The sequence below is a fragment of the Aegilops tauschii genome, chromosome 1 (genome assembly GCF_002575655.3).
Source record: "Aegilops tauschii subsp. strangulata cultivar AL8/78 chromosome 1, Aet v6.0, whole genome shotgun sequence".
NCBI classification, from domain to species: Eukaryota; Viridiplantae; Streptophyta; class Magnoliopsida; order Poales; family Poaceae; genus Aegilops; species Aegilops tauschii.
In genome coordinates, this window is record NC_053035.3 from 309,731,019 (window position 1) to 309,755,675 (window position 24,657).

Genomic DNA, 24,657 nt, shown 5'->3' on the forward strand with positions numbered 1-24,657 from the left:
ACCTAGGTCAGAAGAAAGAAACTAGAAAGAAGACTGAAACCACAATCGAATTGTGGAATTACTTCATTAGCTATGATTCCTGGGGTGAGCTGCCTTGAGGACATGATTTAGGTCCACGGTGGTGATTAATAGGTGGGAGGTAGAATGATGATAGTTTGGGGGTACTTATGTTGAGGTAGATAAGCTGATACTTATTGAGAATGAAAGAAGCACAATTGTAAATACTCTCTATATTGGTAAATAAAAAGCTGTGGAGGTATGAATTCATGGTCAATGTAAACCATGGTGTCTATTCATGCGCGATGGAATGTAGGAAAATTCTTAAGTCAGTCATTTTTAGATCAAACGAGGAGTAATTTACTATAGAGATATGACCGATACATGGCTATATTTATGGGTTATGCAAACATATACAGGTAATAGTTGCTTTTGATAAAATTTATTAGCGCCAGTCAAATTGTTTTTCTTGAGAGAATATAGTATCACTAATTTCGTTGGAGAGGATTTCGTCATTTTAACTAGAATTATGTATGTGATGAGATATATGTTTATCGACAACAAATGGATTTGTTGGTAACAATGAATTGGTTTTATTGATAATATTTTGTGCTATTCTTCACAAAAGAGTCTACTAGACATATGCCTCCAAAGTTTTATGAAAAAAATCTACAAGAAATGCTTAAATATCTTATGTTAAGAACGGCATTCATGGTTAAGATTATGAATCATATGACTACAATGAATGCAACATAACTCTATGGAGGTCACAGACATAACATAGAAAGATGGACATCAAAAGTAAATTAGTTCACTATAAATGTGACATACACTTGGTCATATTTATTTAGTTTTGACTATATATGTGGTGTACACATAAAAGGTAAATTTGGTAACTGTAAGTATCACGAACACATAAAAAGTAAAAAAAAAACTATAAATGTTACATACACATAATGACTTTGGTGTTCAAAAGATGCTACTGAGCTCCTAAGCATGCATATACAAAAAGGCATGTGTAATGAAGGTGAACAATTTGATTCAAAACATGAGTGATTAATTAACAACCCACACTCAAAACAATCGAGGATCAAACAATGTCATGCAGAAATATCACATTATTAAGCACCATGCATGACACATCGAGATCCATAGAGTTGATACTTCCACATTACCTACTTGCTGCCACTGCCACTGGTATAGTAGCAGTAATCACAATCTGACACAACCGTCTCCTCGAACCATTCTCTCTTAGCCTTTGCCGCCGTTGATAGTAAGTTCTTTCACATAGTCTCCTTAACATTCTTGAGCCTGACAAAGTAGAGCTTCAACGTCGATAGCTTTGCCACATACAACGAGTTGTCCGGCATGAACTTCTGATCATTGCTGCCGGCCCACGCTCGTTTCCTGTTTGGCAGCAAGTATTGGTTGTACATCTTGGACAAGCCACCCTGCGTGATCACCAGTCGTTCCATCTCTAGGCACGACAGCGGGATGCTTGTCTCATCCATGACCCAGATAAGGTTGCTGCCATGTGAAATGTCCTCTGGCTATTGGCCAGAGTGTCGGGAACTAGGGTACGTTTCGTACAACAATGTGTCCTCGACCATTAAAGCTCTTGCGCATCGTCTCAAACTCCTCTTTCACTGGAATCTTGAGACATTTCAGACATTTGTAGCATCGGACCATGCACATGCTGAAGTAGTACTTCAAACCTTGTTTCGTCTGTCAAATCATCAGAAGTTAGTTAAGGGTGACACATGCACTTGTTGTTTCTTGTATCAGGTAAGACAAACAGATTATATGAAGTATTGATTTGAATTCACATGGTTTGGAAATCCGATGAGTTAGCTGATGAAGGAAGAATATAAATGTAGATGGTTATGAAATCTATAGAACAGAAAAATAAGAAGAAGTGGCAAGCACGCGTAGAATTTTCTCAAGTTCCATATTGCCAACTTGTCGACAGACCTCCTGTACTTCATCCATTTATCCTAATCATAAGGCTCATTAGTAAACAAACAATACTTCCTTGCAATAGCTTGGTGTTTAAATAAATAATAATTCAAGCACCATATTTGCTGTATTATGATAAACCGAACCACATATGAACTGTTACTCCCTTCACTTCAAAATATAGTGCGCATTAGCCATGGTAAAATTTTGCAAGCATTGGTCAAAATCTATGGTGCTCATTATGTTCGTGTCAACGGTAGGGGAACCCTATCCCCTTACGCCTTGGTACAGAGGCGAGGAGTCGGTGGGTTGACGTGTACTACGCAACCTTCTTCGTGTAGACGTTGTTGGGCCTCCAAGTGTAGAGGTTTGTAGGACAGTAGCAAATTTCCCTCAAGTGGATGACCTAAGGTTTATCAATCCGTGTGAGGCGTAGGATGAAGATGGTCTATCTCAAACAACCCTGCAACCAAATAACAAAGAGTCTCTTGTGTCCCCAACACACCCAATACAATGTTAAATTGTATAGGTGCACTAGTTCGGCGAAGAGATGGTGATACAAGTGCAATATGGATGGTAGATATAGGTTTTTGTAATCTGAAAATATAAAAACAGCAAGGTAACTAATGATAAAAGTGAGCACAAACGGTATTGCAATGCTAGGAAACAAGGCCTATGGTTCATACTTTCACTAGTGCAAGTTCTCTCAACAATAATAACATAATATGATCATATAACTATCCCTCAACATGCAACAAAGAGTCACTCCAAAGTCACTAATGGCGGAGAACAAACGAAGAGATTATGGTAGGGTATGAAACCACCTCAAAGTTATCCTTTCTGATCGATCTATTCAAGAGTACGTAGTAAAATAACATGAAGCTATTGTTTCCGTTCGATCTATCATAGAGTTCATACTAGAATAACACCTTAAGATACAAATCAACCAAAACCCTAATGTCACCTAGATACTCCAATGTCACCTCAAGTATCCGCGGGCATGATTATACGATATGCATCACACAATCTCAGATTCATCTATTCAAACCAACACAAAGAACTTCAAAGAGTGCCCTAAAGTTTCTATCGGAGAGTCAAGACGAAAACGTGTGCCAACCCCTATGCATAAGTTCACCAGGTCACTGAACCCGCAAGTTGATCACCAAAACATACATCAAGTGAATCACGTGATATCCCATTGTCACCACAGATAAGCACATGCAAGACATACATCAAGTGTTCTCAAATCCTTAAAGACTCAATCCGATAAGATAACTTCAAAGGGAAAACTCAATCCATTACAAGAGAGTAGAGGGGGAGAAACATCATAAGATCCAACTATAATAGCAAAGCTCGCGATACATCAAGATCGTACCGAATCAAGAACACGAGAGAGAGAGATCGAACACATAGCTACTGGTACATACCCTTAGCCCCGAGGGTGAACTACTCCCTCCTCGTCCTGGAGAGCGTCGGGATGATGAAGATGGCCACCTGTGAGGGATCCCCCCTCCGGCAGGGTGCCGGAACAGGGTCCCGATTGGTTTTTGGTGGCTACAGAGGCTTGCGACGGTGAAACTCCCGATCTATTATGTTCCCTGATGTTTTTAGGGTATATGGACATATATAGGCGAAAGAAGTCGGTAAGTGGAGCCACGAGGGGCCCACGAGGGTGGGGGCGCGCCTAGGGGGCAGGCGCGCCTCCCTGCCTCGTGGCCACCTCGAAGCTTCCCTGACTTCAACTCCAAGTCTCCTCGATCACGTTCGTTCCAAAAATCACGCTCCCGAAGGTTTCATTCCATTCGGACTCTGTTTGATATTCCTTTTCTGCGAAACACTGAAACAATGGAAAAAACAGAAACTGGCACTGGGCTCTGGGTTAATAGGTTAGTCCCAAAAATAATATAAAAGTGCATAGTAAAGCCCATAAACATCCAAAACAGATAATATAATAGCATGAATACTTCATAAATTATAGATACGTTGGAGAGGTATCATGGGTCACAACCACACACCTGGCCTCCAAAGAACAACCACTGGTGCGCGTCGGCCCTAAACAAACGTTTTTTACCCCTTTCCGCAACGGCATTCGGAACCGTCGCCAAGTGAGTGCGGGCGATAGGGGGGTCCTTGCCACACGACCTAGAAACCGTTGGGGATATGCCCTCCTGGCACACACGCTCGGCAAAATGAGGTAGTGTGCGACCGGCGAGCTCTCAAATACAGAAATACGTACAGTAGTGCTAAAAAATACAATTATACAGGCGAAATCATTTCTAGTCGTAAGTACATCCCACACAGTCAGTCACCACTAAACGTTTCCATTCGTATATACATCCCGCACAGTCACTACAAGGAAAACGTTTGCGCAAGGTGGCATAACGCAAATAGTTTTGAAGAGAATGTCGTGTGTGATTGTTCATTGATCCTTCCTAGAAACTGTGTGTGTTCCCTGAGGTCATCTCCCATGGTGGTTTCTCATTAACCGTTTGCAATAGGAAAACCAAATTAGCAAGCTAATTGGCCAATTAGCAGGCTAGTTGCCCTATTATTAATAATCCATTTACTAATCTAATTGACATTCATATTAAGCACATAATATATTCCATTTCCATATTAAGGAAGCAGGATTTCATAATTGAAATACATCAAAGTACAACATGATATAGCTTCAGCACTCATCTACCCCATTACACAACTGCACCAGCAGCAAGTTTCACATGCAACATCTAGAACCTTTCGAAATTAGCATCATATATGGCACATAGAGTGATGCATCTCATCTGGAAAACTGCAGAAGTGGAAGGCGAATATTGAGCCTTCATTCATGTTGAAGGTCTTTGCAACTTTAGGCCAGTGCCTGTGGATGATTGACCGTCCATCCTTCGACCTCTTCAGGAACACTTCAATATTGAACCATGGGTGTTGTATGAAAACTTTCCTCGCCTCCTGACCATAGAGGTGGTTTGAGAGGTAATCATCAGTGAAGCCTGAAAACAAGGATGTGCATAAATATCTTCTCTATATTGGAAATGGGGCAAAGGAATACAAAAAGGCAAGGTATAATAGTTAGTACCATCTTGTAAACCTTAGTGCTTCCCATTGTTTCCGTGCAACACATATAAGGTAGTTAGTCATGAGGTTAAGTAAGGGTTCGCATGCTATTAGTAAAATATGTTGATGATAAATAAGCACATTGCAGATTCATCAGATTAATTCAAGCCACATGGAAAACCCATTTATCCAAACCAAGCATGATTAAGAACTAGGAAATATAGAACTTGTATATGTTTCTCATGTATTAAGTGCAGCCAAATTCGATTTATTCCTCAAATGGTATACAATAACAGAATGCAGCCATAGCAATTGAACATCGCATTGCAGAATTGAACCAAGCAGTTAACTAAACACCACAACAAATGAACCAACCGTTAACTGAGCACCACATTGCACAATATAACATACTCCTAATAGAAGATCAGACAGTTAACCAAAGCATGCTTAACAACTTGGAAATGTAGCAATTGTATTTGTTTCTCATGTATTTAGTACATCCAAATTTGATTTATTCCTCACATGGTATACAATAAGAGAATGCAGCCACATCAATTGAACATCGCATTATAGAATTGAACCAAGCAGTTAACTAAACACCACAACAAATGAACAAAACATTAAAGGAGCACCACATTGCACAATATAACATACTTCTAATAGAAGATCAGACAGTTAACCAAACCAAGCATGCTTAACAACTTGGAAACATAGCAATTGTATTTGTTTCTCATGTATTTAGTACAGCCAAATTTGATTTATTCCTCACATGGTATACAATAACAGAATGCAGCCACAACAATTGAACATCGCATTGCAGAATTGAACCAAGCAGTTTACTAAACACCACAACAAGTGAACCAAGCCACAGCAAATGAACCAAGAAGTTAAGTAAACACCAATTGAACAATATAACATACTCCTAATAGAAGATCAGACAGTTAACCAAACCAAGCATGCTTAACAACTTGGAAATATTGCACCCTGAAGAATTGAACATCACATTTGTAGAATTGAACCAAGCAGTTAATTGAACACCACATTGCACGACATATAGAACATATACACTATAGCAGAAGATTGCATGGTGAAAGTAGATAGCACAATTCACTAGAATTTGTTAAGGAAAGGCAGTAGCTAGCAAACTGAACATGGGTCCTTATAGTGAGATAATAAGACAAGCTACTCCTCATTATCAGAGATATCATTGACGATTGGCTCCTTGGACATGGAAGAGGGCGAGCCTCCGCATCGTGGGTGCCCTCGTTGTAGTGGTGAGTTGCCTGAGCCGCTCCGGTCACCAACCTTCTGGCTCTCAAGATGAGGTAAGCACGTGCACATTGAGAAAACACCTCATAGTCTTTGTTGAAGGCACCGACGGTGGCCTTAAGAAAATGCCACGAACTGTCGCTTAAAGCAGCCAACCGCGTCGCGGCGTCGGCGCGCGAGGCGTCAACGGTGGCCTCGACGACGAGGTGCTCCTCCAAGATCTGAGGGTCGGCACGAATGGCAGCCATTGCGACCTCATCCGCGCGTGCGGCCGCGATTTGCTTCTCCGCTGCCAAATGCTCCTTGAGGTCCTGGCTATACTGCGTGCACCATGGCTTAGGCCGGCGCTTATTTGGTGGAGGGGTCGATAATTTGGGTGGAAGGTGTCGCGCTCGCGCCGGCGGTCAGGGCATGTGGGATGTGGAAGGAGGAGGAGGATGGGGGTCGGGTGTGGATTACCTGCCTGGATAGGCGAGGCCGAGCAGCGTGAAGGTGGGTCACCGGCGAGGAGGCGGCGGCGCTGCAAGCAAGGAGTGAAAGTTTCAACATGGAAAGGAAGGCGGAAAGAGGGGAAATGTGGCTTTTGGTAAGGGGGAGGGGGCGGGGAGGTAGATATTTCCGCGGAAGCCAAAAATTTGGAATCGGTTCAGCCAAAAAACTGGCGCGCAAAGTGTCATCAGACACGGTCCCTTATTCAGACACGGTCCCAAGATATTTTGTGCTGCATCTCACACGGTTGGTTATAATAAACTGTGTGGGATCTACTTGATTTTTGGTCTTGATTTGAATTACATAATGGGGTCACAGCGGCCATGGACGGTGTTTTAATTACTAGACCTTTTATCTGCAGTGATCATAAAAGAATTGGAATTATACAGGGTTCGTTTGGACATTTTTATGCATTAACTGAGTTTTCAATGCATTTATGTGCATAATTCAAATTTGAACTGCATGTGCATGCTCCAGTGCATATAAATTGGTTGAAAAATCAAATCTCTGACCTTGGGTGCATGCTTAGGTCCCATGCAAGAAATGGGAATGAATTTCAAACACCATGGCACCGTTGATTGCCAGCAAAACATTGAGATGCCCGGTTTTTAAATTCTAGTAAATCCAAAACTCGTCTGAAATTCATGAAACTTGGCATGCTATCATGGAGCGGCATCAACATGCCGTGGTACAAATTTTGTCCCATTTGGGGCAGGTTTGGGTATATGCTTCTCACAAACCGGAGCTTCTCACAACAAGCATGATGGTTTTCGATAGTGAACGTCCCACCTTTGGGGACGAAACCATATCCACTGCCTCTTATTGCTTTCAAGTTTTTCGTGTTAGCATAGAACAACAGGAGTGTTGTGTGAATTTTTCTGATTTTTCGGGGTTTGTTAGGACATTTTTATGCATTAAGTGAGTTTTCAATGCATTTATGTGCATAATTCAAATTTGAACTACATGCGCATGCTCCAGTGCATATAAATTGGTTGAAAAATCAAATATGTGTCCTAGGGTGCATGCTTAGGTCCCATGCAAGAAATGAGAATGAATTTCAAACACCGGGGCACCATTGATTGTCAGCAAAACATTGAGATGCCTGGTTTTTAAATTCTAGTAAATCCAAAACTCGTCTGAAATTCATGAAACTTGGCATGCTATCATGGAGCGGCATCAACATGCCGTGGCACAAATTTATCCCATTTGGGGCAGGTTTGGGTATATGCTTCTCATAAACCGGAGCTTCTCACAACAAGCATGATGGTTTTCGGTAGGGAACGTCCCACCTTTGGGGACGAAACGATATCCATTGCCTCTTCTTGCTTTCAAGTTTTTTCTCGTGTCAACATAGAACAACAAGAGTGTTGTGTGAATTTTTCTGATTTTTTGGGGTTCGTTTGGACATTTTTATGCATTAACCGAGTTTTCAATGCTTTATGTGCATAGTTCAAATTTGAACTACATGCGCATGCTCCAGTGCATATAAATTGGTTGAAAAATCAAATATGTGTCCTTGGGTGCATGCTTAGGTCCCATGCAAGAAATGGGAATGAAATTCAAACACCAGGGCTCCGTTGATTGTCGGCAAAACACTGAGATGCCTAGTTTTTAAATTGTAGTAAATCCAAAACTCGTCTGAAATTCATGAAACTTGGCATGCTATCATGGAGCCGCATCAACATGTCGTGGTACAAATTTTTGTCCCATTTGGGGTAGGTTTGGGTATATGCTTCTCACAAACCGGAGCTTCTCACAACAAGCATGAATGTTTTCGGCTGGGAACATCCCACCTTTGGGGACGAAACGATATCTGTCATGGAATTGTCACGGCAGATGTCCTCAAGCTAGGACTTAGTCGTGGAGCCATCGCCGCTAGGAAGCTTGAAGGGGTTAACGGGACAAGGAACACGACGGTTTATACTGGTTCGGCCCCTTACGGTGAAGGTAAAAGCCTACGTCCAGTTGAGGTGGTATTGATTAGGGTTTCGATGACCAGGGAGCTTAACTGCTATGCCTGGCTCTCGGTGAGATCTTTCTTGTCCCTAAACTGCTGCCGGGTCGTCCCTTTATATAGGGAGGCTGACGCCCAGCAACTCTCAGAGTCCTGGCCGGCTCATAAGAGTGTCCGGCTCGGACTCTCAACTATTCTTGCCTTACACTACAAGTTCTACCATAATAATGATTGTAACCACGGGCCTTAAGCCATATCCGGGTCTTAAGCCCATCTTTGGCCCACCGTCTTCAAGCTTGGCGCCGGGCTTCTGGCAATGACCATTATGAGTAACCCGGCCCCTCCTGGCGGGTGACTCTAAGGTCTATATCCTCAACATTAGGCCCCAGATTGATTTGAGCCGGCTCATGTCAATCTTCAATCCTTTCGACAGAAAAATCTCCGGCTTATAATTGTGTGAAGGCCATAACCCGGCGTGACGTCATCCTCTGGACTCCGGGTAATCCGCCGTGACGTCATCTTCCATTAAGTCCGTTTTTTACTCCACCAGATCCGCAACGGATCTTATCTTTACTGCCATCCCGAAAATCGAGGTGTTTCATGGGGAGATAACCACGCCGTGGCCTCCTCGTTTCTCGCGCCCACTTATGAGCTCATCCTTATAAATAGCCCGGTCCGTCGGTCCTTCAGCCACCAGTTTTTCCTCCTCGCGCCACTGTTCCTCCGCTCAAGCTCTGTTGCCGTCGCCGCCGCGGGTCTCCTCCTCCTCACCAACTCCGGCCGCTGCATCAACCTGTTGTGTCCAGAGAAAACGGCGGCGACCTCCACGACTCACCAGCACCTATAAGTTCTGACTGCCCCGTAGAACAGATCTGCAGTAGGTTCATCCTGTTCTTCCGTGTTCTTCGCCACCGCCCGCGAGTTCTTGGTAGTTTTCCTTTTTACTGCCTCTTTTTGATCTTAGGATAGTATAGAACCAGTGCGGCGGCCGTTTAGTACTCATTTCAAATGCAAGTATACCTCTTTTTACTGCATAAAGGCCTCGTTCGAGCTCAAGAACTCCCCTGCGTCTGTTTTTTAGGTCTAGAAACTTTCCTTTTGACCGACCATTTTGATCCAAATTATTTACTGCAATGTGTGAAACTTGTTTTCACCACACTTAGTAAAAAACTGCACTCATTGAGTCATGGCGGTTTACATTTCTGGTTTAAAGAAACCACGCGCCGTAGAACCTTCCGACTCAAAGGAGACCATGCGCCATAGAATTTTCCGGCTAATCTGTGATAAGGCCGTGGACAATCGAATTACTCTCAATACTTTGGGCGGCTTAAATAACCCGGTGCACTTAGATATATGTCATTAGTCCCCTTCATAAGCCGCCACTTTAACATTGAACTGTAAATTTCCTCCGGCTTATAATTAAACCGGACGTTTCCTTTTATCATAGGCTGCCGACTTTCACCATGCCTCCCAAAGCTCCTAAAGCCTCCATCACTTGCAATTGGATGAGGTCCAATGTCACCAACGAGACTTTAGCGGATTTTGTCAAGTCAGGTTACCTGCCCAAGAAGGACGTCATGTCCTACCGTGCCCCCGACCCATCAGAGGAGAGACCACAGCTAAGGGACGGGGAGGTGGTCATTTTTGTGGATCACATGAGCCGGGGCTTCGCACAGCCCGGCTCAAAGTTTTTTAGAGACGTGCTGAACTTCTTTGACCTGCGGCCACAAGATATAGGACCCAACTCGGTGTCCAACATATGCAATTTCCAAGTGTTCTGCGAGGTTTATCTTGGAGAAGAGCCCAGCCTGCTACTCTTCAGAGAGCTCTTCTACCTGAACCGCCAGAATGAGTGCGCCAACGGGCCAAGTTTGGAACTCGGCGGAATCTCCATTCAGCGACGGAGAGACTGCCTCTTCCCTTACGCCGAGCCACCGAGTCACCCAAAAGACTGGAACCAGACGTGGTTCTATTGCCAAGACACGTCGCCGGCTGACGAGAGCCCGCTGCCCGGCTTTCGCCCTTCACGTCTGGAACCAACTCACCCTCTGTCTGACAAGTTGACTCAGGCGGAGCGCCAACCTCTGCTCCCCACCATCAACAAGATCAAGGCTCTCCTGGGCAATGGTCTCAACGGAATCGATCTGGTCCGGGTCTGTATCTCGTGGCGGGTGATCCCATTGAGCCGCCGCCCCGGCTTAATGTGCGAATACACGGGCCGAAAGGATGACCCCCAGAGACACAGTCGCAACGATCTTCCTGAATATGTTGCTGAGGACATGACCAAGGCTCTCTTGAACGAGATCTTGGCAGACTGCGGGAGGACCGGGTTAGCCCCCTTCTGCAAGATCAACCCAGCCCCAGCAGTAAGCCGCTGATTTGAACATTTTATCTCCGTCTGCAGATAACCTTCATCTGAATCTTTAAGAAATCATCATTGTATTTTTTAGGCTGATGACAAATTCTGGAAGGTCAAATATGACCACGAGGCGGCCAAGAAGGCTAGGAAGGCGAAGAAAGCCGCCAAGAAAGCCGCTCCCCGCAAGAAGGGAAGTAGGCCTACTGCTTCAGAGCTGATGCAATTAAGCGACAGCTCCAAGTTAGAGGTAACCCCTGAACCTGTAAGCTCTTGTTATATCTGCTATTTATTTCTGTCCACCTTACCAATACTGTTCACCAACAGGATGACACCGGCGCAAGTAACCCGGTGGTTGAAGAGGTAATGTCACTTTCCTCTGACTCGGAGCCCTTGCCAAGGCTGAAAGTCCGAAGGGTAACCCGGAAAGTAAGCTTTTCACATCCTTTAGCTTATCAAGATCCTCAATTTATTTTGAAGCGACAGGTTCATGAAAGCCGGCGGCACACCGGGACCAACAAAGACACTGACCTCTCCTCCGGGTTACCTGACGCATCGAAGAAACGCCGGACCGAGGTGATCTCAAAGTTGTACCCTTTTCATCCTTTGGCAGGTGTTATACGTCAACCGCTCAACTCTTCTGACTCAAATTATCAAGAAACTTCCCCCTCTTCTGGCGACTCTATGCAGTCGAATCTTCCGGCTTTCAAGACCGTGCCCGGGTAATGATGATCACCTCATGGTGTATTTTGTCTTTACTTACACTTTTGTGCTTAACCTTTCTGTCTTTTCAGTGCCCAAGCAAAACTCAGCAAAAGGGCGAAGAAGAACAAGTCGGCCGATGAGCCGGACTTGCCTGAGCCGGAGATAGCCGCTCAAGAACCGCCAGCTGCCTCTGCTCCTGAGGCCGCTGCTCCAACCAACAAGCCCATAGCAGAAGCTTCTGCTAACCCGGAGGCCTCCAGCTCGGCTCAACCAGCAGATGACCCGGATGTAGTAATCACCCGGACGGAATATGTTGAGCCGGGGAGACCTACTGCGCTGGCCAAGTGCTCCACTAAGGAGGAGTTGTTAGGGCGCCACCGGGCCAATCTGGACCTCACCGACTATGCCAATCTAAGCATCGGAGAGGTCATCTCCGGCTATATCAACCAAGTGCACAAGAGCCAGGACTTAGAGATCGCCATGGTGAACCAGATTTAGCAGAAGTCTGAGGTAATACTCTTCTGTCTTCTTACTTACTGCATAGTTACCTTTACCATGCTAGCCCCCAAGTCGATGACTTATGATTGAATATGTTGTAGACTTAAGTTCCGGCTTACTTCCATGAACCGGAAATTTGTAGATAGGAACATTCCATACGCATTAGCCCCCAAGTGCCAAGTGTCTTTGCTTGGAAAATGCTTGGGACTTTTAAATTTGCATAGTAACTATTCATGCTATAACCCGGAAATTATGCAGGCTGCTGGCAAGAAGTTTGAAGCTGACATCGCTGATCTCAAGACCCGTCTGAAGACACAAGAGACGGAGACCCGGAAAGCAAACGCCAAATTTGTGTCCAGCATTGCTGCGCAAGAAAAGCTGAAGACAGACTTTGATGCTGAACGGAGAGCCTGGGCCGAAGAGAAGGCCACTCTGGTGAGCCGGGCCGAACAGGCGGAGTAGGCTCTCTCAGAGAAGACCGCCGAACTCTCCGGCTTAAAGCGCCAAGTGTCCTAGATGGTTGCCGCAATCTTCGGTAAGTCATCTCACCAGCTTTCATCAAGTTTAGAATCTGTATATCTCATAACTCATCCTTGTCGGCGGCTTATCTTATTCTGTTAAACAGGTCCCAGAAGCGCCAACCTCAACCAAAGCGTGGTAACCAAGCTGAAAGCCGTGTACACCCTGGTGGAGCAACTCTACACTGGGTCACAGCGTGCTCTGGCTGTGGTGGCCCTATCCAACGAGGTGCCGACTCACCTGGCTGAGGTTCTTCGCCGGCTCGCCGTTCTTCCTCAATGCATCCAAGAGCTGCGACGGGCCTCTGCAAGAGCCGAAGCCATAGCGGCTCTAAGCCGGGCTAAGGCGTTCCTTCCAGAGCTAGACCCGGCGGACATCGCTCTGGGCTACCTCAGTTTGAAGGAAGACGGCACCGCCTTCGACCAGAAGGACTTCGTAGCTTGCGTGAAGATCGTACGCCCGGTGGCCACTCTGATTGGCAATGATACAGATCTGACTAAGTATCAGCCGGGTTACGATGCAGAGAATCAGAGGATCCCCACTCCGCACTATGAGGCCCTCAGCTTAATCCCGCCGACTCACAAGCACACCTTCGCCCCGGAGATTGACCCGGCGGGGTTAATTGACGAGGAAGCTCAATTCGAAGCTCTGAGCGGCATCGACTGGAAGTCGTCGACTTTCCAGACCTTGGGAACAGCCGGAGGAGAAGAGAGGGATGAGCCGGAGACTTCAACCCAGCAAGCGTCGTAACTCTGTAGACGATTTATGTGAAACAATGCTTCACCCTTTTGGACTCAACGAGTCTTGTAATAGAATAGGGTCAACACTTTAACTGTGCCGTGCCATCGTGCACGTGCTGAATGCTGAATCCTTATGAAAGTTGCTTCCTTATATGTCTCCAGGTTACAGTTGATCAGTCATATTCCTTAAGCTGAAATAGTTGTCTTTAACTACCCTGCATGAAAAGAAAAATCACAAGTCTCGAGGCGGCTTACCGCATGGAGAATCATAGTCTTATGCCTATAACCCGGAATATGATTCACCAAAGACTGGCCCTCAATGATGTCCTTGATATAATCGTAACAACACACTTACCAGCCTGCAAGCACACTGTCGGCTTAGATAACCCGGGCTATGAGGTTGGTACCTCAATTCCGGTTTACCAGTCTTAATAACGCCAATTGTGTTCGACTAGTACTACAAATCAAAGTTAAGCCGGCAAAGTGCGACCCGGCCGTGCATACTTGACATAATCAGAAGAACTTGCTACAAGTCAGAAAAACTTAGGGGCTTCTAGTTCGAATACGACCAGAGACCCGTCCCAAAGGGGTTATCCTAAGATTTGAATGCGATCATATAGCCGCCAGTGGGTGTGGCGATGCCAATCAAGAGGGTACCGACAGCTATGTTCTCTTTGGTTCGAATACGACCCATGTTTGAACAGGAAGCCCCCAAGTGATTTCAAGATTTGTTTAACGACGCTGATTCGAATACGATCCACGTCGGCTCCCAAAGGGGTTAAACTAAGATTCAAATATGATCAAAGAAAACTCCCCAATGAGCTCGGCACTTTGCCAATCAAATGGGTATCGACAGCTATGTTCTCTTTGGTTCGAATACGACCTATGTTTTAACAGGAAGCCCCCAAGTGACCTTATTACCGACGGCTAGATTCGAATACAATCATAAGCCGGATCCTCCTTCAAGTTATCATGTAATCTTGCAATGAAAACAACACGTGCACATTTGGAGGAGAAAAAAGGACAGAGGTCCTGCTTTATTGCTTATCATAGTATATACATGGCTGAGAGAAATATGTACATTATGAGAGCCGGTGGCTCAGGTGTAGTAAGGCCGAAGCTGAGCTATGTTCCACGGCCGACGGGTCTCTTCCTCCGACTTACGTCAATCTTTGTGCTCCCGAATGTCTATGAGGTAATATGACCCGTTGTGCAAATTCTTGCTGACCACAAAGGGCCCTTCCCAAGGCGGGGATAGCTTGTGTGCATCTGTTTGATCTTGGATGAGCCGGAGCACGAGATCGCCTTCCTGGAAGACCCGGGATTTAACCCGGCGACTATGATAACGGCGCAGGTCTTGTTGGTAAATCGCTGAGCGGGCTGCTGCCACATCACGCTGTTCGTCCAACAAGTCAAGAGCATCTTGGCGCGCCTGCTCATTATCCGCCTCAACATAAGCCGCCACTCGAGGCGAGTCATGACGGATGTCACTGGGGAGGACTGCTTCTGCCCCATAAACCATGAAGAAAGGCGTAAAACTTGTAGACCTGTTAGGAGTAGTGTTGATGCTCCATAACACAGAGGGCAACTCCTCCACCCAACAACCCGGCGCTAAAGGTTTCATGTGATGCTGACCTCAATGAACCAGACCTCGAGAATTCGTTCATCCCTTCGCTCCGAGGATTGGTCGAGTACTTGGCCACATGCATGAGTAGGCCTGTTGCCGGGATGTCCCATTAAAAGTCCGTTGCAAAGGGACCAAAAGCCGGGGCTTGATGCCCTTCAGAATCTCCTGATTAGCTCTCTCAGCTTGACCATTGGATTGAGGATGAGCCACCGAGGAAACATCAAGTCGGATATGCTCTCGTTGACAAAACTCTTCCATGGCGCCTTTGGATAGATTGGTGCCATTGTTAGTTATAATGCTGTGCGGAAAGCCAAAGCGAAAAATCACCTTTTTCATAAATTGAACCGCCGTGGCTGCATCACACTTGCTAACTGGCTCCGCTTCAACCCACTTGGTAAATTTGTCAACTGCCACCAAGAGGTGGGTTTTCTTATCCTTGGACCTTTTAAAAGGCCCAACCATATCAAGCCCCCAGACCGCAAAGGGCCAAGTAATTGGGATCATCCTCAGCTCCTGAGCCGGCACATGAGCCCGTCGTGAGAACCTTTGGCAACCATCACATTTACTGACCAAGTCCTCCGCATCAGCATGAGCCGTCAGCCAATAAAAACCATGACGAAAAGCCTTGGCCACAAGAGATTTTGAGCCGGCGTGATGGCCACAATCCCCTTCATGAATCTCACGCAAGATCTCTTGACCTTCCTCAGGGGAGACACAATGCTGGAATGCTCCCGTAACACTGCGGTGATGCAACTCGCCATTGATAACAATCATTGACTTAGCCCGCCGGGTTATTTGTCTGGCCAAAGTTTCATCCTCAGGCAACTCTCCCCGGGTCATGTAAGCCAGATAGGGCATTGTCCAGTCTGGTATGATGTGGAGAGCCGCCACCAGTCGTGCCTCCGGGTCAGGGACAGCCAAGTCTTCCTCTGTAGGCAACTTAACAGAAGGGTTATACAGGACATCCAGGAAAGTATTAGGCGGCACCGGCTTTCGCTGACAGCCCAGCCGGCTTAGGGCATCAGCCGCCTCGTTCTTCCTACGATCAATGTGCTCTACTTGGTAGCCCTGAAAGTGCCCAGCAATGGCATCAACTTCGCGGCGATAAGCCGCCATCAGAGGGTCCTTAGAGTCCCACTTGCCTGATACTTGTTGAGCCACCAAGTCTGAGTCACCGAAACACCTTACCCGGCTCAAGCTCATCTCCTTAGCCATCCGAAGACCGTGGAGCAAGGCCTCGTACTCAGCTGCGTTGTTGGTACAAGGAAACATCAATTGTAGCACATAATGGAACTTATCACCCTTAGGGGAAGCCAATACGACTCCAGCCCCCGAGCCCTCCAACTGCCTGGACCCATCAAAGTGAATAGTCCAATATGTGTTATTCGGCTTTTGCTTGGGCACTTGTGACTCTGTCCAATCATTGATGAAATCCACCAAGGCCTGAGATTTAACAGCAGTGCATGGCACGTATTTGAGACCATGAGGTCCGAGCTCTATGGCCCACTTAGCTACTCTTCCTGTGGCCTCTCTATTTTGAATGATATCACCAAGAGGAGCCGAACTAACCACAGTGATGGGATGACCCTGGAAATAATGCTTAAGCTTCCGGCTCGCCATGAACACACCATAAACAAGCTTCTGCCAATGTGGATACCGCTGTTTGGACTCGATGAGCACTTCGCTGACATAATAAACCGGATGCTCCTTACCCTCTTCCTTGCGCTCCACCACCACAGCCACACAGACAGCTCGTGTGTTCGCCGCCACATACAGTAATAAGGGCTCCTTATCAACCGGAGCAGCAAGGACTGGGGGCTCTGCCAGCTGCTTCTTCAAATCCTCAAAGGCAGTATTAGCTGCATCATTCCAGACAAAGTTATCAGTTTTCTTCATCAACTGATATAATGGCATGGCCTTCTCACCCAAACGGCTTATAAACCGGCTTAAAGCAGCGATGCGACCCGCCAAGCACTGAACATCATTTATACATGCCGGCTTAGCCAGGGAGGTGATGGCCTTGATCTTCTCCGGGTTAGCTTCAATGCCTCTGTCAGAAACCAAGAAACCCAAGAGTTTGCCTGCAGGAACACCAAAAACACACTTGGCCGGGTTAAGCATCATCTTGTAAACCCGGAGATTATCAAAGGTTTCCCTCAAATCATCTATCAGGGTTTCCTCCTTTATAGATTTAACCACAATATCGTCCACATAAGCATGAACATTGTGCCCAATCTGGTTATGAAGACAGTTCTGCACGCAACGCTGATAAGTCGCCTGTGCACACTTGAGTCCAAAGGGCATAGATACATAGCAGAAGGCTCCAAAGGGAGTGATGAACGCCGTCTTCTCCTGGTCCTTAACTGCCATTTTGATCTGATGATAACTGGAATAAGCATCCAAGAAACTTAAGCGCGCACAACCTGCCGTAGCATCAATAATTTGGTCAATACGGGGAAGGGCAAAAGGATCAGCCGGACACGCCTTGTTTAAGTCCGTGTAGTCCACACACATCCGCCAAGTGCCGTTCTTCTTGAGTACGACGACCGGGTTAGCTAACCACTCTGGGTGAAAGACTTCAACAATAAACCCGGCCGCCAAGAGCCGGGCCACCTCTTCACCAATAGCTTTCCGCCTCTCCTCATTGAACCGCCGAAGGAACTGCCTGACCGGCTTAAATTTCGGATCAACATTGAGAGTGTGCTCAGCGAGTTCTCTAGGTACACCTGGCATGTCAGAAGGTTTCCATGCGAAGATGTCCCTATTCTCACGGATGAACTCGATGAGCGCACTTTCCTATTTTGGATCCAGATTGGCACTGATGCTAAACTGCTGAGATGAATCTCCTGGAACGAAATCAACAAGTTTAGTCTCATCAGCCGACTTGAATTTCATTGCCGGCTCATGCTCCGTAGTCGGCTTTTTCAGAGAGGTCATATCTGTTGGGTCAACGTTGTCCTTGTAAAACTTTAACTCCTCTGTTGCACAAAGATTCTGCATAAGCTGCATCGCCTTCCTCACACTCCAGGGCCACCTTCCGGCTTCCATGAACCGTAATGGTCCCATTATGACCCGGCATCTTGAGCTGTAAATACACGTAACACGGCCGTGCCATGAACTTGGCGTAAGCCGGCCGCCCAAATATGGCATGGTACGGACTTCTTATCTTGACCACCTCAAAGGTCAATTTTCCACCCTGTAGTTGTGCTCATCTCCAAAGGCCACTTCCAACTCGATCTTGCCGACTGGATAAGCCGACTTACCAGGTACCACACCGTGGAAAATAGTGTTTGACTGGCTGAGGTTCTTATCAATCAACCCCATACGACGGAACGTCTCATAATAGAGGATGTTGATGCTGCTGCCTCCATCCATGAGCACCTTAGTGAACTTATATCCTCCCACCTGAGGAGCCACCACCAAGGCCAAGTGACCCGGATTATCCACCCGGGGAGGGTGATCCTCCCTACTCCACACTATAGGCTGCTCAGACCACCGCAAGTAGCGTGGAACCGCCGGCTCAACAGCATTCACAGCCCTCTTATGAAGCTTCTGATCTCGCTTACACAGACTGGTGGTAAACACATGATACTGTCCACCGCTAAGCTGCTTTGGATTGGTCTGATAACCCCCCTGCTGCTGTTGATGACCCTGGCCAGACTGCTGATTAAAGCCCCCTTGACCGTTCTGAGGATTAGAATTTGAGCCGCCGCCCGGGCCATGAAAACCGCCGGCGCCTGAGCCGCCGCCCGGGCCATTGTAATTTTTAAAGGCCTTCATGATTGCACAATCTTTCCATAGATGGGTAGCTGGCTTCTCTCTAGAGCCATGCCTTGGACAAGGCTCATTCAACAGCTGCTCCAGCGTCGGGCCTGACCCGCCGGCTCAGGGAGGGGGCCTCCCCTTGCGTCGCTGGTTATTACCCTGTGAGCTGGCGTTGGCTACAAACTCTAGGCTACCATCGGCCTTGCGCTTGCCACCTCCTTGATTCCCCGGGTTATGCTGAGGACCCTTGCCATTGCCATTCTTCTTTCCCTTCCCTGTCCTTTCATCATCTGAAGCGGGGTCCTTGGTACCATCAGAATCGGCGTACTTGACAAGAGCCGCCATCAGTGTACCCATATCATTGCAGTCGCGCTTAAGCCGCCCGAGTTTCATCTTCAGGGGCACGAAACGACAATTCTGCTCCAACATTAAGACTGCAGAGCCGGCATCCATCTTATCTGATGAATGTATGATCTCCTTGACCCGGCGAACCTAATGTGTCGTGGATTCACCCTCCTGCTGCTTACAGTTAGTCAAATCCACAATTGACATAGACTGCCTACAGGTATCCTTGAAGTTTTGGATGAACCGGGCTTTCAGCTCAGCCCAAGACCCGATGGAATTCGGTGGTAGCCCTTTCCACCAAGTGCGGGCAGTCCCATCTAACATCATGGTGAAGTACTTGGCCATTGCCGCCTCACTGACCTCCAGCAGTTCCATGGCCATCTCGTAACTCTCGATCCAGGCTGCGGGTTGTAAGTCAGCCGTGTAATTAGGCACCTTCCTAGGGCCTTTGAAGTCCTTGGGTAGACGTTCATTGCGGATAGCTGGTACTAAACAAGGGACACCCCCAGTCCTGGTAGGGATACCCACGTCGACAGACGTCGTCGGGTAAGCCGTCAACTGAGGCACCTGCTCCGCCTCTTGCCGCACTCTGTCTTGGTCTGCTGCGTGAAAGGCTCTGTTATGAGCCGGGCCATGGCCAGGGGGCGGGTCATGGCGTCGGACGTTACTTGAGCCGGTCGCTGAGACCATGTGTCTGTTGTAACTCGGGCTCCGGCCTGGACGAGGGGTCGAGTGGATCCTGTCCCGGCTGTAGGAGTACGCCTCTTGTTGCGCCAGTGCTGTCTGAAGGAGTTCCCTGACCCGGCGGGTTTCAATAGCCGTCGGAGAGTCACCGTCAATTGGGAGAGCCGCCAGCCGTGCTGCCGCGGCGACCATGTTCTCCAGCGGGTTGGCATAATGACCCGGTGGTATTGGCACGTACTGAGGCGGGGCAGGGGGCACCTGGGGAGGCCCCATCACTTGTGGCTGAATAGGGGTCCCAGACCCGGGCACTATGACCCCTGGCGGGTTACTAGACCCTGCACCTGGCGTGTTGAAGAGGTTTCGTGGATCGTAAACCGGAGGGAGCCGAGATTGGGCCTTCTGATGCCTCCTTCTCATGACCTCATTGGACGCGTTCTGATCCATCGTGAGCCGGAAAGACTGCGCCTGGATCAATTGTGTTTGGGCGTCGAGAGCCGCCCTCTTCGTAGCCATCCTGATCCCTTCCGCTGCCAGGTCCTCCTTAGCTTTCACTAGATCTAACTTTAATTGAGCCACCTCCGCATCATGCTGAGCTTGATCCGCCGGGTCAACCGCGGCAGTTAACAGGGCCGTCATCTTGTCCGTGAGATCCATCAGCACCTGAGCCGGAGAGGGCACCGGGTTTCCCGCTCCAGCAGCAGGGTTCTGAACACGCTGTGCACCGGCCATAAAGACTCCAACCTGACTTGGCGGCTCAAACGGGTCCGGAATACTATCACCATCGGAACAACCCGTGAGCCTGCCATCTTGAAGTTGATACAGCGAGTTTGACTCATCTGTGGACGACTCGCCATCAGAGCCGGCGGCCGTCTCATCACCAGATCCAGATCGATCAGAGAGTCCTCCATGGATACATCCCACAAAAGCATGCTTTAAGGCAGGCCGGGCCCGGGCGGGTCGTGCGCGCTGAGCCGTCTCAATGAGATCGGCGCAGAGATCCGGCTCAGGGCCCGGCTCACCAATCTTGCCAATGAAAACATGAATTCCGCCGAAGGGGACCCGGTACCCGTACTCAATTGAGCCGGCGTCGGGGCCCCAGTTTGCATCGTCGATGTAGAGCTTGCCGCGACGACTCTTGGTCATCCGGCCCACAGCGTATCCCTTGAGCCCTTCGAAGCTGCCCTTCAAGAACTCAAATCCACCGTGCGCTGGCAATATTTTGAGTTGCGCTCAGTGGGTGCCTATGTTTGAGTTGTTCTTTTGCAACACTCTCTTTGGCCCCTAAGTAGTTTTCTGGTGTAGCTGTGGTTCGAATACGACCAAGCCCCCAAGTGATTTTCCTTGTGGCCTTGCGCCGCTCAAAAGGTGTAGCTATGGTTCGAATACGACCAAGCCCCCAAGTGATTTTTTTATATATATGGCTTTGTAAGCCGGATCAATGGGTAAACAGAACTTCGCTTTGTAAACAGAAGCCCCCATGTGATATATTTCTGAGCACTCAAACTTTTGCGAGAGATATTTCTTCTTGAACCGGATGTTAAACCGGATATTGAGAGCTTCAAAACTTTTTGGGACACATCTTGAACTGGATCTTAAACCAGAATCTTCATTTTCAGCCGGAAATTTTCTGAAAACCTTTAAACTCGAACTTGTGAGAGATTAATTCTTTTTTAAGCGGAAATTCTTAAACCGGATTTGAGAGCTTCAGAGCTTTGTGGGAGAACAGATTTCCCTTGAACCGGATTTTAAACCGGCATTTTTCATTTTGAACCGGAAATTTTCCGACAGCCTTTTAAATTTTCATCAATATGGTAGTAGCCTTCGGGACCGGGTTATCTTTCCCTCCAACGTCCTGGGTTCTTGACTTCACTGAAAAACTGGCAACATTTGTTGATTCATATCATTGTAGCCCCCGAGTCTCAAGGTGACTCGAGGAGTTGGCTTCAGATCCTCCATATTTGACCGTGATATAAACCGGCATAAGTTGTATACCATTGTTGTTGATAGCACGATGTGAATCCACAGAAGGTTGAGGTGACTGCGGCGGGTTATAAATGATCCCGTATGAGCCGTGTCAGCAACTCGGCCAATGGTTCCTTCCAACTGGCTATTTGAAGTTAACCAAACTGTAGTGGCGGCGGCTTGTGCGCCTGCCCATTGGGCCACCCAGTGCAGACGGCGGTTGATAGTATATGATAATTTGCCTGCATCTTGTTTGAAAGAAATCCGGACTACCCAAGCTATGACTTGCTCATACTCGATAAACAGCTCATGCAGTCAGGTGCGGCCTGGTGTGTTGATGTAGACCAGGCCGCGAGAGATGGACGGTCAAAGACGACCGCGGCTTCAGAGGCAACACAGATAGCTGAGTCGGTTGCAGTGTTATAAGCCGGCGTGGACAAGCGAGTTAGCTACATCATGTTGACGTAAACTGGTCTCCAGAATGACGGCTTGCACATATATTCATCGAGCTTGATAGTATGGTCAGATGCTAGCACATTGTAATGGTGGCGCGAGCTATACATCCATGCCACGGTCATAGCTTTTGCGATGAACAATTGCTCCTGACATAAATAATATCGCAAGCCGGAGTAATTTTTTCTTTTTTAAAGAAAACAATATATAATATAAAAATATACTGGATGGATTTCACCTGATATGTTAAGCCGGAAATTATTCACCACGGTGACGCTGAAATTAATCACGGCCGAGTCGACCGCGAGAGCAGACAGATGAGTCGGCCCGGCGTTGTAGGCCAGTGCCGCCGAGCAAGTTGTCCTCCACGTTGTAAGCCGGCGCGTGAACCGGCCACGAAGGCGGACGGGCGAGTCGTCCGTGGCGTTGTAAGGCGGTGCGGACGGGCGAGACGGCCGGCACGTTGACGTAAACAGGACCGCGATACGCGTGTCCGTGAAACTGCCCGGTACAGCCGAACGTGCATCCGCGGTATAATGCCACCCCTGTTTCTTTTAATAGTCGTCCTGCCTAAAAATATTAAAGGCCAGGGTAATTGTTCTCAAACAATTTAATATGTGCTGAGAAAGACATCACCTGATGTTCTGTCGGGTGAACACCATATTCCAGCAATTGTAGGCTCGTTTCTCTGTTTGATGTAACACCCATAGGAATAACGTATACTAGTAGCATACTAGTAGTTGATCTCTTTACTGCCTTGTATACTTCATATTTTACTGATAATCCAGTAGGTAAATTCAACCAGCTCTTCATACTTGTCCAATCCATGATGTCATGTTTAGCTGGTTGCATGGCAATACTGTTGTAGTGATCAATAATGCCTGGAGTGGATCGAGGCTGTCGTAGCAAGCAGTAGTTTGAACTTCATGGGCATCAAGCATCTTCCCTTGAAATATTTTTTGCAGAATATTCCTCCATAAAAACAGCGATGTTGCCTTCCACGAATTAAAGCCAAAAAAACTGCACTATAGGCAATCTGGTAATCATTCTGGGGGGTTTGCTTGGAACACCTCCCTGTATCAACTGATCTGCAAAGCCTTTGCTTGTAGTAGCGGTGGTGCAGTCAGAATGCAGACAGATGAATGCAAATCAACATCCTTGCCAGCACCTAGAAAGGATACATCTGTCCTTGCATAGTCTTGCATTATCCCCAATCATGTTTGGATGCAAAAAACAATCGCAACAAGACCACACAGAACTGTCTTGGACTAACATAAGCTGCAGGGAACGGATCCTCTCTTGAACTATATTCAGATGGAAAAAATCATACGCCCGGATAAGAAACAGCTAGGCGTTCGGCCACAAAGCGGCGGCAGCTGCGGGTGTGACTTGAAGCAGGGCCGTCTTGCGGCAATGTTGCGGCGGCTCAAAGTGGAGCCCAGGTGAGGTGACGAAGATGCCGATGATTTGAGGCGGCGCGCGGAGACGGTCATGGCAGAGGGGTGCCGGTGATTTGGCGGTTTGAGGCCATGGCAGATGGTTGGTCGTTGACCTAGTGGCGGCTCAAACACGCGACAAGGGAAGCCAGCGGCGAGCCGAAGCGCGACGGCAACGGTGGCAGAGCCGGCCGGATCGGCGGCGACGACTTCGATGACTTGATGATGCAGGGGCGGTTTGGAGAAGGCAGGGCCGTCGCAAAGGCGGAGGCCGCAGCAGCGGCTCGGCCACGGCTAGAACGGAGTAAGGCCGCGGCTATGGAGGTGAAGGTGGCGACGAGGCGGGGCCCGAGCGGCGGTCTACAGGCCGCCCTCGGCCGGGGCGGATCGTAGCAGCAAGGAGGAGGCGAGCTCGGCGGCAACTCGGGAACGGGCGGCTTAGCATGAGGGGGCACCGGCCAGGCGAGGTGCCGGCTCGAAGAGCCACACCGGCGGAGGCAAGCGGAGAAGCGGAGGCAGCTGCTCGGGGCACGGCATCGCGGGAACCAGCCCGGAGCAACGACGGTCGGAGGCAGAGGCGCGAGGCGAGAGCCGGCCCGGAACAGCAACGGAGTCCGTGCCCACGACCCTATCCTCTTCTGGGTCGTGGTTGACCAGATTTTTTTTAAAACCGTCTCCAGCTAGCACTTTCCTTCCTGACGTGACGCGTAGTAGTCTGTGGACTCGTATAGGATCCGATGTGCTTCGGTGTTTGTCGCGGCGAAAGCTTATACTGATCTCGTCGACTTGTGGTGGCTTAGATGCAGTCCTAACTCTTGATCTCAATCTTGTATCTGATGTTTCAAACT